The following is a 14,325-nucleotide window of genomic DNA, read 5'->3' as shown; positions in this document are numbered from 1 at the left end:
ATGCAGGCACAATTGCCCGATGGGCACAGAGACATGGTTCCAGCAATCTTGCCAGTCCACAAGATGAGTGACAGTTAGGACAGCAAGGGGCTTCCCTAATAGCTCAGTTGGTAAAGAATCTGCCTGCAATGCAGGAGACCCTGGTTTGATTCCTGGGTCGGGAAGATCCACTGGAGAAGGGATAGCCTATCCCATTCAGTATTCTTGGGCTTCCCCTATGGCTCAGCTTGTAAAGAATCTGCCTGTGATGTGGGAGACCTGGGTTCAATCCCTGGGTTGGTTAGATCCACTGGAGAAGGGAAAGGCTACCCATTCTAGTATTCTTGTCTGGAGAATTCCATGGACTGTATAGTCCATGGGGTCGCAAAGAGTTGGACACAACTGAGCGACTTTCACTTTCACTTTAGGAGAGCAAGAGCAAACAATGGCTGACTCCTCAAAAGCCGCACCAGCTTGGGTCACCTCCATTGTTCCCTGGGCCAACATGACGCCCCCACCAGGGAGTGCTCCTTGAATGACTGGTTGGATGGCGGCGATGACAGGGCTCAAACCCTGCAGACTAGGAGCTGGCAACTCATCTCTTTAAGGGCTAGATCATCAATATTTTAGGCTCTGCAGGACACACAGCCTGTCACAACCACTCAGCTCTGTGGTTTTTACCACAAAAGCAGCTAGATGAAACGAACGGATGTGACAGCATCCGGATGAAGCTCTACTTAAAGAACCAGGAGGTGGGGTGAGGGGTCTGGTCCCCAGGGCATTGTTGCCAGCCCTGCCCTAGGACCCTGGAGTACCAGCCATGCTACTTCTGGCCTCGTCATCCCTCTGGGAGGTTGGAGGAAGGCCAGGTAAGGAGGGGCACAGTTCTGGGGGAGATCAGGAGAGCTGGGGTGTGCCTGGGAGGAAGGCATGCACTCTACACCCAGAAGTGAGGAAGAGCACTGCCCCGAACCACAAGTTGCTCTGGAGGGCATGGGTCTCCAGAATTCTAGAATGAACCAGGCTAGCTCAGCCAGCAGAGGGGTGACAGCCTGTGGGTATGCCAGGTGCTAGGAAAGCTTTGGGTTGGCTCTTCTCCCATCCCTCCCAGACTTCCCATCATGCCACCCGTCAGGAGTACCACTGGAGCCATGGCTTTGAGGGCCACCTGCAGGCCCCTCATCAGAAGCCCTGAGGGCAGGCACTAGCAGCTGCCCTAATCCCATGACCCTTCTTTAATAGGACATCCCAGCCCACATCTCCAAAGCTTACCAGGAACAGCAATGTCACCCACAAGTTGTCATGTGCCATCTATCTCTACAAGGGTCAAATCAGGAGCTGCTACAGCTGCTGACCTTCAGCAGCCACTAAAGGAGTTCAGGGTGGAGATCAGGAATGCAGCATCAGTGCTCTGGGAAAAACTGGCAGAACAGGTCTTCTCACAGTTAGATATTTTCAGGAGAAGATTTTTTTGAGCCTAATTCTTTTATCTCCTTGTATCTAGAAAAATGTTAAAATCCTTTCTGGTGATGACTGTTCCCCATGATTAGCAGAAATCTTCTGCTAAAAATATGTGGTTAATTGCATGTACTCACCTTTCACCAAAATCACATACATACTGACCTCCTCCCCTGATTCTTTGGAGCAATTTCTCAGAGCTATCTGAGATGCTGCTCCCAGGCTATAGTCCTCATTTTTCCCCAAATAAAACTTAACTCATAATTGTCACATTGTGCTTTTTTTTTTTTTTTCCCAGTTGACAGCAGAACCATGTTTAGAGCAATCCCCAACTGTAAGCCCCAGAGTAGTTTTCATGCCCAGATCTTGGAGACTAGGGGTGAAGAGAACTCTGGAGGGATGGGTGGGTGGGTGGGTGGGTGGAGGGAGGGGTGATGGGATTCAGGCTCTGCCTCATTGTGGAGGTAGAATCATAATCTCCATGGATGTCCACATCCTAGCTCTTGGCATCTGTATGTTGTCTTTGCAGATGGGATTAAATGAAGAATATTTAGATCAAGAGATTATTCAGTATTACCTGGGTGTGGGTGTAGGGGTGGGGGTGGTGCATGATGGTCCAAAATCATCATAAGGGTCTTTATGAGGGAAAGAAGGAGGCAGGAGAGTCAGAGGCAGTGGCAGGAGCTATGAAGATAGACGCATAGAAAAAGAAATTTGAAGATGCTACTCTGTTGACTTTTAAGGTGGAGGAAGAGGCCATGGGACCAGGAACCAAGGTGTCTCCAGAGCAAGAAAAGGAAGGAAAGGATTCTTCCCTGAAGCCTCCAGAAGGAAAAGAAGGAACACAGCCCTGCTAACACTTTAATTTTATATTCTGACCTTTGGAATTTTCAGGTAGCAAATTTGTGAGGTTTTTTTAAAAAAGTTTTAAAAAATGTTTTTGACTGAACTGAGGGGCCTGCAGGATCTTAGTTCCTCAACCATGAACTGGATCCTTACCCCCTCCAGTGAAGGTGTGGAACCCTAATCTCTGAACCTCCAGGGAAGACCCACAGATGTGTGTGTTTTTAAGCCACCGAGTTTGTAGTAATTTCTATCAGCCACGGGAAATGAACACGCCCACCCTCAGACTGCCCACACCAGCAGCATCCCTGCCAGGCCCAGGGGACCACTTCCCTCTGACAATAACTCCTACATGAGCATCACAGAGAAGCTACACTTCTCAGCCGGCAAGCATTCACAAGAGGCAGTGTCCTGAGAAGGAATGTTCTGGAAGTGATGAGAGCTGCTGTCTTGCAGCTTTCCCAGGGGTCCTTCTCCAGTCCAAGGTCCTTCTCAGACTCTCCTGTGCAGCTCATGTGGGCACGAAGCCTGGTTACATCATCTCCAGTACAGGTTTTTTCATGATAAGTCTAAAGGAGCTGGTTATGTGCCACGCAATTAAATACGGAAAGAAAGATAATCGGCCTTGGAGCTTCCAGTGGAGACCTCTGGAAAGGAGGGAGCACAGTGGTAGGAGGAAGCCTGGGGCTCACGACTGGCTGTGCTCATGGCTAGAGAGTGGCCATGCACAGGCTTCCCACCATCTTGGCCTCAGTTTCCCATGAGGAAAGAAAAACTTAGACTTCTCCAAATGTGAGTCACGTGGGGCTCTCCTGCTGAACCAAATGTCAGCTGAGGTTAAGGGGCGGGCTCCTACCAAAACAACGAAAGGTCCTGACATAAGGGCCGGAGACACGGAATTCCATCTGCAGACACAATGCTCCCAGCAAACACTGATGTTGAGATCACTGACCTGCAGAGCCTGGCCCAGAATCTTGTCTCAATCTGAAGCAGGTGTTTCATTTCAAAGAGATGTTTTTCAGTTGGTTCTGAACACTGACAACTAAAAAGAAACAAGGGAGCCCAAGCAGATTATAAAGGCAATAAACCTAGATCATTATTTTCAAGTGGATGTGTGCCTTCAATTATTTTTTAATGGTAAAATTTTGCACAGCAGACTCACAGAATCGTCAAGTGACACATTTTCTAGGTCTGCCAAACAAAACTTGCCTAACCCCAGGGCATTGCCTCATGCCACACACATCAGTGATCCCCCACTGCCCAGAACTGAGCTCATTGACTGCATATTTTCTCCACTGAGAGGCAGAGACATAGGCAGACATTCCTACTCAATGGATGAAAATTAATGTCAATATCATGGGATGTGAAAATTACAGCCATCAAAGGACTGTCTGACCTGGTGAGCATGGAATCCTTCTGGATCCTTCTCCATGCTTGGGAACCAGGAAGGGGAAATGGGATGAATGATGGGAGAGGGAAGTGGGGTAGGGGGAGACACAGAGAAGGCATGTGTGGGCTAGAGGGGCTGCCTCGGTGGCTCAGGAGAGGACGAGTCATGTTCTGATTGGTCAGTCACCTCTGGAAGAGAGTGTAAAGGTTCCCTGTACTTGCCAGTGTTATCCAGTGTGCCTGACTGCAGGGAGCAATTCAGCCCATAGCACAAGCTCCATCATCTTCGAAATCTCCTTTGCTGGCGTGATGACTTCACTCACTCCTGTCATGCAGGGAGGCACCTGTGGACTGCAGGCATTTCAGTGGCCAGTTCAATCACACCCTTAAGTGTGTGAGATTCCTCTTGACCACAGACTGAAACACATTCCAGTTTCTGGAGTGCTGGATCCAGTGTGGGAGGCAGTGTGCACAGTGGGCAGGCAGCCCAAGTGGGAGGTCTGTCAGAGTCTGGATGTCCCTGCATTGTCTTTCTCAGCGTCACTATCTTGTCCTCACGCTGCCTTGCCACAAGCTTTGGGATGAGGCTGCCTAGAGGAGCAGGATGGATGGAGGGTCCCAGCTCATCCATCCCCAGCACCCAGGAAATACTAGCACATGTCCTGCTAACTCTGCATCTCTCTTCATCAGCCCTGTGTCTCTTTAATGATAACTCCATAAACAACAAGGAATAATTCAGACCAGACGCTGGAAAATACTTCTGCAGAGCCGCCAGCCCCGTGGTCCCCAATATCACTGGCATGTGGGGTCTTCCTGGAGCTTTGAAAGCTATTTTGATGGAGTCGGTCTGGCCCCAGTGGCCCCTCTACCACCCTGGAGCTCAGCCCCTAGTTTGCTGTGTGACCAGGACAAGTTGCTTCAGCTTCCTAGACTCATTTCCTTACCTTGACCTTCAGGGTGTTTGTGAAGACAGAACAAGATCATGTGCTTGAAGGGCATCCAGAGGAGGTAGGTGTGCCCTTCCAGCAGGTAGGGGCTGGAAGAAGCCATGGAGCTGCAGCTGCAACAGGCACAAAACGCACCCGGTGAACCGCAAGCCACCTGACAGTGACCTTGTCACCTGAAGACGGACAGCTGGGCCACCATCCTCATTCACGTGGACTGAGGACCCTGTGTGCATCCCGGTGCATCTGCAGGGAAGGGACACCCAAAAGAGCATCCACCCCAGGGTTAACATTCTGGACCTGGTTGCTCAAGCCTGTGATCATTTTCAATGAGCCAGAGCCCACTCTTGTTGGAATGTTCCAGAAAGCCTCTAAAGGCTGCTAGGTACAGAGCCCGGTCAGCCCCTGTGAAGAGGAACCTTGACCTCAGCCTCCCTGGGAGCAGGCCTGCCTCTGTTTACACTGTGAGAACTGCTGATTCTCAGTGGGTTAGGGTCCCAGACAACACAGCTGGCACACTGCAGTGACATCATTTCCTGTCGCCAGGCTCTATGGGTCATCAGGAATGACAGCCCCCTGGAGCCAGGACTCCTGGGCTGGGTGCTCAGAGCAGCTGTGATATCAAAAGAACAATGTACTATGCACCTCCAACATGCACACACATATACACCATGCACACATGCACACACCACGTGCATGCATGTGTACACACACCGTGTGCACACACATACCATGTACACAGGGCAAAGACACCGTGTACACACATATGTACACACACCATGTACACACATGCCATACATGCGTGTGTATACACATCATGTGCATGCACCAGGTAAAACACATATACACACATCCCATGTACAAACACGCACACATCCCACGTATATACATGTGTACACACACGCCATGTACACACACACCATGTATATACACATACCACATGTATATACACTATACCATGTACTATACACTACACCATGGATATATACACACCATATACACACATACCATTCACACACACAGCATGTACACACACCCCATGTACACACAAACCATGTACTCACATACCATGTCCACACCCACCATGTACATGCACACACCATGTGCACACACATACCATGCACACACACACACTATGTACACACTGTGTGCATGCACACTATGTACACACACATACCATACACACACACACCGTGTACACACACTCTCGTGTTCCACAGTTGGTCAGTACAGAAGCTCACTGGCAGAGGAGCCCCTGCCCCAGTGCAGACGATGGCTGTCACACCTGCCTGTCAGGCATGAGGCAGCTCTCCATCACTGCAGTATTTTTATCCTTCTAAAAGCAGAACTGATCTTTTTCACAAGCTTCTAAACCTGCTAGAACATTGAAGAAAAAAATCCTTCTGATGACTTAAATTATGCCAAAAGCACTGATAAGGGTGCCAAATAAGCTCCAAGTATCACATCAACCTCAAACTGAAATCAACACGCAGGACCATTTCTACACCCAAGGTCGTGACTTTCCTCTAGATGCCAATGTTGACAAGAGGAGCCCGGCTACACCCCTCCCCACCTCCCCTCCTCCCCTTTCCTTCCCCATCGGTCTGGTCTTGGGCTTCAAAGGGACTCATGGTGAGAACAGACTGCCTTGCTCTCCAGACCCTCTTCCTCCCTCTTTGAGAGTATGCTCAAGGCAAAAAGTACAAGATCCGTGTTCCCAGACACTGATGACATTTCCTCCTTAACCCTGCCTGCGTCTTACCCTAATGCCCAAGGGCCAGCTCATCAGTGCCTCACTTCTCCTTCAGTTCGGTTCAGTCGCTCAGTCATGTCTGACTCCTTGTGACCCCATGGGCTGCAGCACACCAGGCTTCCCTGCTCATCACCAGCTCCTGGAGCTTGCTCAAACTTATGTCCATTGAGTTGGTGATGCCATCCAACCATCTCATCCTCTGTCACCCCCTTCTCCTCCTGCCTTCAATCTTTCCCAGCATCAGGGTCTTTTCCAATGAGTCAATTCTTCACATCAGGTGGCCAAAGTATTGGAGCTTCAGCTTCAGCATCAGTCCTTCCAATGAATATTCAGGACTGATTTCCTTATTAAGTACTTTTTCTTATTAAGGGGCAAAGCTACACCCACAACTCGGACCTCTTTCTTCTTGTTTTTTGCATCTGAAGTAAAAGGGGACTTTCTTTGCTCACAACAATAACAGGAACCATGCCTGGGAAACTGGACCTAAAAACGTCCAAATGGACCTAACCACATGTGAGAGTTTCTGAGCCTGGGGGAAGGGACTACTTGTAAAATGAGGACATTATCGTTCATTCCCAAACTGTGCAAACAGCATATCTTCATCTGCCACCCCCAGTGGATGTCATGGCAGGAAGTCCACTCTGCCTTCGGAACAGCTGGTCGAATTGTCAGGCTGTGAACACTGACCACTGGGCTTTAAGCAGGTGCTCCACTCTGGAAGTCAACAAGGCAACAGACAAGGTGGAAAGTTTTCTGGACGGTTTCCCCAGGGCATGACTTTAAAAGGCTTAAAATGGTCCCCTGGCCACAGCTCAACAATGCTTTTCATCCTTGTTTCCTCAGAACCTCTCCCTGCATCAGCATCCTAATCTCCCTCCTGCCTTGGGGTCCCTGTCATTCTGCCTGCTCTGACCCCCAGCATCCCAATGCCCTGAACCTCAGCAGAGGCGGCCCCTCACCCTCCTGTCTGCATGGGTTCTGAATTTTGGTGGGCGGTTATCACATGAGTAAATATGCAAAATGCTGTTCTGTGTCCACAAGCATCCCAAAGAGCCGCCCATAGCTTCCTCTCACCCCCGACTCCACAAGGTTGGAAAATCCACCAACTTAAGAGGCACTCCCACAACACAGGGCTGTTTGCCCGTCCTTCAAAGCCCAGCCACTTGGTGGACAGTGACAAGTCAGGGGCCACTTGACAGAGTCACTGAAATGCAGTATCCTGTTCGTGTTCCCCAGAGAAAAGTCACAGCACCAAGGGTGGTGCCCAGCTGCTGCCACGCGGGCTCCTGGCTTGGGGACAGTGGGGTGTTGACTGCACCTGCCCCATGGGTCCCATCAGATGGAAGTCTCTCTTCCTACTGTGGATGGCTGGCGGTCGGGGGGCAGGGGGCTCTGCATTGGGGGCGGGGCCCACTGTAGTGAACTGTGTCCCAGGCCTTGCTGAGCTGAGTCCAGCATGGTTCTGGCTTACTCTCCACCCTCCATGGGGGCTGGGTTGCTCTCCCCACATGGGCACCTGCACATCCCTGCTCTGGTCTTATGACCTGCTCTGAGCACCTGCCCTGGCAGACACTGGGGTCTTGGCTCCTCACCCATGTTCCTGGCTGACAGGCCCTCACCCACCCTTGAATCTCCTGCTGGAGCAGCCCTTGATTCAGGGCAGAGTAGGCGTACTCCCTGGGGACGAGCTGCCCCCAGGCTGGGATCTAGGTTTAGAGGCGTCTTCTGCTGCTTCTCACAGGCCCAGCTACATTGGTCTCCAAAAGCCACTGTCACATGTAGGCAAGTGGGGACTTTGGAAAAGGCAGAGCACACAGGCAGCAGCCCCAGCACAGAAGTCCCTTCCCCTGCCGCCCCCAAACTGTGGCCCCCAAACCTCACTCACTGCCACCACCACCTGGCCTGGGATGACATCAAAAGTTGACCTTCCCTCCAATGACTTCCCAAACCCTGGCCCTGGAGTGAGTTAAAATCCAAGCGTGAGTGTGAGTCGCTCTGTCATGTCCAACTCTTTGTGGCCCCATGGACTGTAGCCCTCCAGGCTCTTCTGTCCATGGGATTCTCCAGGCAAGAATACTGGAGTGGGTTGCCATGCCCTCCTCCAAGGGAGCTTCTCAACTCAGGGATTGAACCCACGTCCCTTGATGTCTCCTGCATCGGCAGGCAAGTTCTTTACCACTAGCGCCACCTGGAAAGCCCCATGAATATGAATTAGTTTGATTCTCACCACAGCCCTGTGTGGTACAAACTTTAAAACTTCCATTTTACAGAAGAGAAAATTGAGGCACAGAGAGCTAAAATAACTTCCCTAAGGCACCATGACTAACAGGTGGGAGGCCAGAATGTAAACCAAGCAGTGGGCTGCTCGCCTAATGCTCTGCTGGAGATGGCAAGTTGGTGAGGTTTCAGAAAGAAAAATAAATGAAGACACACGTCATGCCACTCCTGAGCTCAACCATCTGGAATTGTACTATCCCCTTATTTTTGTCTCTATTGTATGACATTTGTATTTATCCTTAAATAAGTTTGGTAAGTTTTCCACGGTTTTGGAATTTATATAAATGTGTCATAATGTGTGTATTCCAAGAATTGCCCCTTCTCCAGGTCCACTTTTTTTATTATTATTATTTATTTAATTTTGGCTGTGCTGGGTCTTCGTTGCTGCGTGGGCTCTCTTCTCTAGTTTCGGCAAGCAGGGGCTACTCTCTGGTTATGGTGTGCAGGCTTCTCATTGAGGTGACTGCTCTGGCTGTGGAACGCAGGCTCTGGGTGGTCAGGCTGCAGTAATTGCAGCTGCTGGGCCCCAGAGCACAGGCTCAATAGTTGTGGTGGATGGGCTTAGTTGGTCCATCTGATTATCTGATTTTTTAGCACCCCACTCCAGTACTCTTGCCTGGAAAATCCCATGGATGGAGGAGCCTGGTAGGCTGCAGTCCATGGGGTCGCGAATAGTCGGATACAACTGAGCGACTTCACTCTCACTTTTCACTTTCATGCATTGGAGAAGGAAACGGCAACCCACTCCAGTGTTCTTGCCTGGAGAATCCCAGGGACGGGGGCATATGGTGGGCTGCCATCTATGGGGTCGCACAGAATCGGACACAACTGAAGTGACTTAGCAGTAGCAGTAGCAATCTGGTTACATGAGGCTTTAATTTTGACAGCAGAATCATCAGTATCTCAGTCAGAACAAAATGAATACATGCACATAAGATACAAATTTAGATGTGGCAGTAATAGGACTAGATCTCAAAAGCTGGTTTATCTCAAACCAAAGGTCTTTCAACCTGGGCTTTCTCATCTATAAAATGAGAAGATTGGACCATTGTAATCTTTAATAGCTTTTCCTAACTTGGAAAAAATACTCATGTATAAATATGATCACACAAGGATGCATTTGTAAATACACGCACTAATATATGTACCTGCTATTGTATATTGAAATGTCATTTTTTCTCTCTGCAAGGCAAATTGATGAAAAAGAAACTCAAAAGCTCAAGGAATGGCATTCATCCCTTTATGTCAGTGAGGAAAAGCTGTGACTGATGATTCTTCTCATAGCCAAAGCAGCTCTGTTTACTGTCTTTGAACTGCACTGAGCTACATCTATGAAAATATTCAGTCGTGGGTAAATCATTAGGACAGCTTTATTGTTTTGCCAATATCTTAGGTGAAAACTGTCTCGATAGCAGTAATTCCTTTCAAAGCTATTTTATGTCCATTGATGACTATTTTCCCTCAAGAAACAGCCCCTGTAAAAGTCCCCACCTTTATTTCTCTGAAGTGCCTGGATGGCAAATTCAGTGCTGCCCCCTTGAAAGTCTGGGAGCTGACAGGAGAGCCCGTGAGGTGCCCAGAGGTGGGTGGGGCAGTGATGTCTGCCTCCTGGCCCTCAGTCCTTGTCCCCACCACCCAGAGCTGCTGCCTCCCCTGGTGACAGGTGTTGGAACGCTCCGGCCCAGGGCCACGTCCTGGATCCTATTCTGGGCCATTCCATGGAGGAGAGACACAGGCAAGGTGTCTCGTCTGTCTGACCAGCACTTTCCCCGCCTTGAGCTCCATCTGCTGGTCGTCAGATCAGGCACTCAGGAACAGGGAAAACGCCAAATTGCCTGGATTCCCCCAGAGGATGTCCAGTGAGCTCAGCACCCAGTTGCCAGGCCTCCTACCCCCTGAGCCGCTCCCGTCCTTGCCTCGACAGGACTCCGCCTGCCTGTCCAGCTCTGCCCTGCCTGCTGGGCCTCTCCATGCCTCCCTCCCATGAGGGCAGGCTTGTCTTTGCTCCTACTTTGCCACCCTCCTGTCCCTTGGCTGGCCATGTCATGTGCAGCAGACTGCAGGATGTGTGGCCCAGCTCACAAACGAGAGGACCCCAGTGTCCATGAGAGCACCCCGTCCAAGCAGTCCTCTCATGAAGCAAATCAGAATAAAGACATCCTACTGCCCTCACCAGCTTTTCCCATTATCTGGCCCAAACACCTAAAGTCAACTGGAGAAGAATGCAATTTCCAGTGGCTTTGTAATTTTTATGACTACAAAACCCCCAAACCAATATCTTCCTTATGAATCAGGCTTCTACACAAGCTAACGGAAGGCGTCAAGCTTTTACATAAATCCTGTTTTCTTTGGTTCTTCCACTGGACTTTTTGATCCTGAAGTTGGCTTTATCCTACACCTTCTGGTACAAAGCACAGGATGTCCGCAATTCAATGGAAGAGGCCCAGAGACAGTCCCAGGGGACACACTCCTGACACTCAGCTCCTGGGATAAGGCTGAACTGCAGGAGGCACCTGGGGTTAGAGCTGGACCAGTGAAGGGGGATTTGGGACCTGCCAGGCATGGGGTCGTCTTCCTCAGGGTTCACCCTCAGCCAGTGAGTCATGAGATAGTGAAGCCCACACTGCTGGCTTCCCCTCCCCCTCCCAGGATGACTTTCTCCAAGTCTCAAGTTCCTCCAATAAGTTGGGGTTTTCTCTGCCTCTGGCCAACCACCAGAAAGTGCTTCTCCAGGGGTAAAGGTCACAGCGCTCAGCAGGTGTTTTCCAAGTTCGTTGCAGAGTCAGTTGTTTTGTGTCAGGGGAATGGGCCTCTGTTCAGCACAGAGGCAAGAAGGCCTCCCACCACTCAGCTCACACTCCAACCACTAGGACACCTGCGTGCTCCAAGCAGAATTTTTAAAATTCGTAAACTATGATCCTTGCAACTCAGAATCTGCCATCTGGGAGACCAGGAAGAGGCTCCAGTTCTTTGCCAAAAAGAGAATGGGGACTGCGAAGTAAGACAGTGCCGCCTATTAGACCGTGGCGACACGGTGCACGAGAGACAATCAGGCCTCTCAGATTCGCTGACTGATGGGCAAATCAGTAACTGCATCGGCCACCCATGTTCCCTGACTGGTCCCTGGAGCTGTTGCAGAGGATGGTGGACATGTTGACCTTATTCTGCAGTGACCGGTATCACTAAGAACAAAATACCCAGAGAAGGGCTCAGGCAGGCCCACGTAGGCACCCACACCAGGAGGGTTTCTTAGAAGCCTATCTGGCTCCTTTGCACTCTCCCCAGCAGGCAAGTCTGTGAATAGATGACTGAAGCACTGTGGGACATCCTCCATAAAATGGAATCTTTTAGCAAACAGTGTAAAATTACCTGGAAAATCCCATGGACGGAGGAGCCTGGTGAGCTGCTGTCTATGGGGTCGCACAGAGTCGGACACAACTGAAGTGACTTAGCAGCAGCAGCAGCAGCAGCAGCAGCAGCAGCATAAAATCACCAAAGCCTATGGATTTTCAAGTTCCACCTACAAACACAGCTCTGATGTGTCCCCCTTTCAGTTCCTGGTGAGCTCACTGATGTTACATACAGCAAGAAGGCCCACTTCGCACAGGGTTTCATGAAGCCGGTGGCCCAGGCCAGTGGTCCAGCTCATATTCCAAGAGGCCAGCACTTCTGAATGTGGGCAGGCCTCTCAGAACAAGTCCTCAAGTGTCAGAGTCACGAAACTCCCGGAGATCCACGTGCTCCTTCCTGGCAGGTCCAGACACCTGGGCCCCCGAGTCCCTCTGGAAAGTCTGCCTATGTGGCCACCCCAATGCTCCCCAGACCCCTGCAATGCTGACAAAGTCCCAGAGCAGCAGATTCATCCTGCATTGCCCTGCCCAAGTGAGTGTGGGGTCCATTTGTCACAACAGTCTGCTGTCCGCAAAGACCTGCAGCAGGTTTAATCTGGGCCAGGCTTGAATCCTACTGCAGGCTCTGCTCCCACAGCCTCCAAGCTCATCGGATTTCTCTCTGATGACACTGGCTCATTCTCTGTGTAAACAATGCTCCAGGGCACAAGCAGGCAGGAAGTAAACAATTTAACCTTTAGAGTGTATAGATAACCAATGGGAACTTGCCATATGATTCAGGGAACTCAAACAGGGGCTCTGTGACAATGTAGAAGGGTGGGATGGGGAGGGATGTGGGAGGGAGGGGACATGGGTGCATCGATAGCTGATTCTTCTTGATGTATGACAGAAAACCACAAAATTCTGTAAAACAATTATTCTTCAATTAAAAAAATAAATAAAGTTGAAAAAAATGCCCCTGGGCCAGGGAGGTCAACGGATCTTTTGACTGGACGCAGAACAAACAGGAGCCTGGGGTCCAGACAGGATCCTCGGGTCCTCCCAGAAACTCTGAACTTGTCACTCATGTTTCTCCAACCAGGATTTCCCTGTTGATGACCTGGAGACCAGGCCTGACAAAGTGACGGGGACTCACTTGGCAAGGCAGGTCACACCACTGCCACCCTCCTCTGGGAGGCTGGTAGTGGGTCCTCACAGCCCAAGACGGGGACACAGGGCTGGACTCGCCCTCTCACTCGAGACTTACAGCCTCGTGACCTCAGGAAGGCCCCATGTGTTTCCCTGTTCCTCCCTCATACCCAAGAAACGTTCAGCTAAGTTGACGTCCACCAACTGTACAGTGTCTTCACTCTTTTTTATTTCTGAAGTCTCAGATTTTACCCCCAACTTACTTTTAGAATGATAACCAAAGGCTCTGATCCATCCTATGACCTCTGGGCTATTATTATTTAATTATATCCCATATAATCCCATTCATAACTACTGTGAAAAAAGTGAAAGTCACTCAGTTGTATCCGACTCCTTGCCACCCCATGGACTGTAGCCTGCCAGGCTCCTCTGTCCATGAATTCTCCAGGCAAGAATCCTGGAGTGGGTTACCATGCCCTCCTCCAGGCATAAGGACATGTAGCATTCACAAGGACTGTAGCTACTGTTTATTAAATACTGCACACTGGGCACAGAGCTTCACCTATATCAAGTTATTTGGTTCAATAACATGGGTATTATTACCAATAATCCCTTTTCACAGGGAGGTTAAGTAACTCACCCAGATGCCCAGCTGGAGTAGGGTAGGTTTTGAACCCAGACTCTGACTCTTGAGGCCACATCCCACCCTCAACCCCTTCTCTGCTGAGCACAAGCTACTAAAAGGCACTAGACTGGGAATCATTTTATTAAAATAAACAAGAGAGAAAGAAGGAAAATTTTAACTAAGCCCAATGGCACCCTACTCCGGTACTCTTGCCTGGAAAATCCATGGACGGAGGAGCCTAGTAGGCTGCAGTCCACGGGATCACTGGGAGTCAGGCACGACTGAGCGACTTCACTTTCACGAATCGGAGAGGGAAATGGCAACCCACTCCAGTGTTCTTGCCTGGAGAACCCCAGGGACGGGGGAGCCTGGTGGGCTGCTGTCTATGGGGTCGCACAGAGTCGGACACGACTGAAGCAACTTAGCAGCAGTAACAGCAGCATGTAACACAGAAAACTAACCAAATTGATCCACGGACCACAACCTTGTCTAACTCAATGAAACTATGAGCCATGCAGTGTAGGGCCGGGGACAATAAAGGACAGAAACAGTATGGACCTAACAGAAACAGAAAATATT

General features: G+C 50.1%; 1 protein-coding gene and 1 long non-coding RNA gene across 3 annotated transcripts in view; one reads left to right on the top strand and one right to left on the bottom strand.

The window, feature by feature from the left end:
- The window catches only part of ABCG1 (ATP binding cassette subfamily G member 1), a 65,657-nt gene that overhangs the window by 32,085 nt on the left and 19,247 nt on the right, over nucleotides 1-14,325 (bottom strand). The window lies entirely within an intron of this gene.
- Nucleotides 717-3,386, top strand: LOC112448002 (uncharacterized). The gene is made up of 2 exons (XR_003036224.2): nucleotides 717-848; nucleotides 2,181-3,386. It is a non-coding gene; the product is annotated as an uncharacterized lncRNA (long non-coding RNA).

Source organism: Bos taurus, chromosome 1 (genome assembly GCF_002263795.3).
Source record: "Bos taurus isolate L1 Dominette 01449 registration number 42190680 breed Hereford chromosome 1, ARS-UCD2.0, whole genome shotgun sequence".
In the NCBI taxonomy this organism is placed as follows: Eukaryota; Metazoa; Chordata; class Mammalia; order Artiodactyla; family Bovidae; genus Bos; species Bos taurus.
The sequence above is the reverse complement of the archived record's forward strand: the minus strand, read 5'-3'. Positions and strand labels throughout refer to the sequence as shown.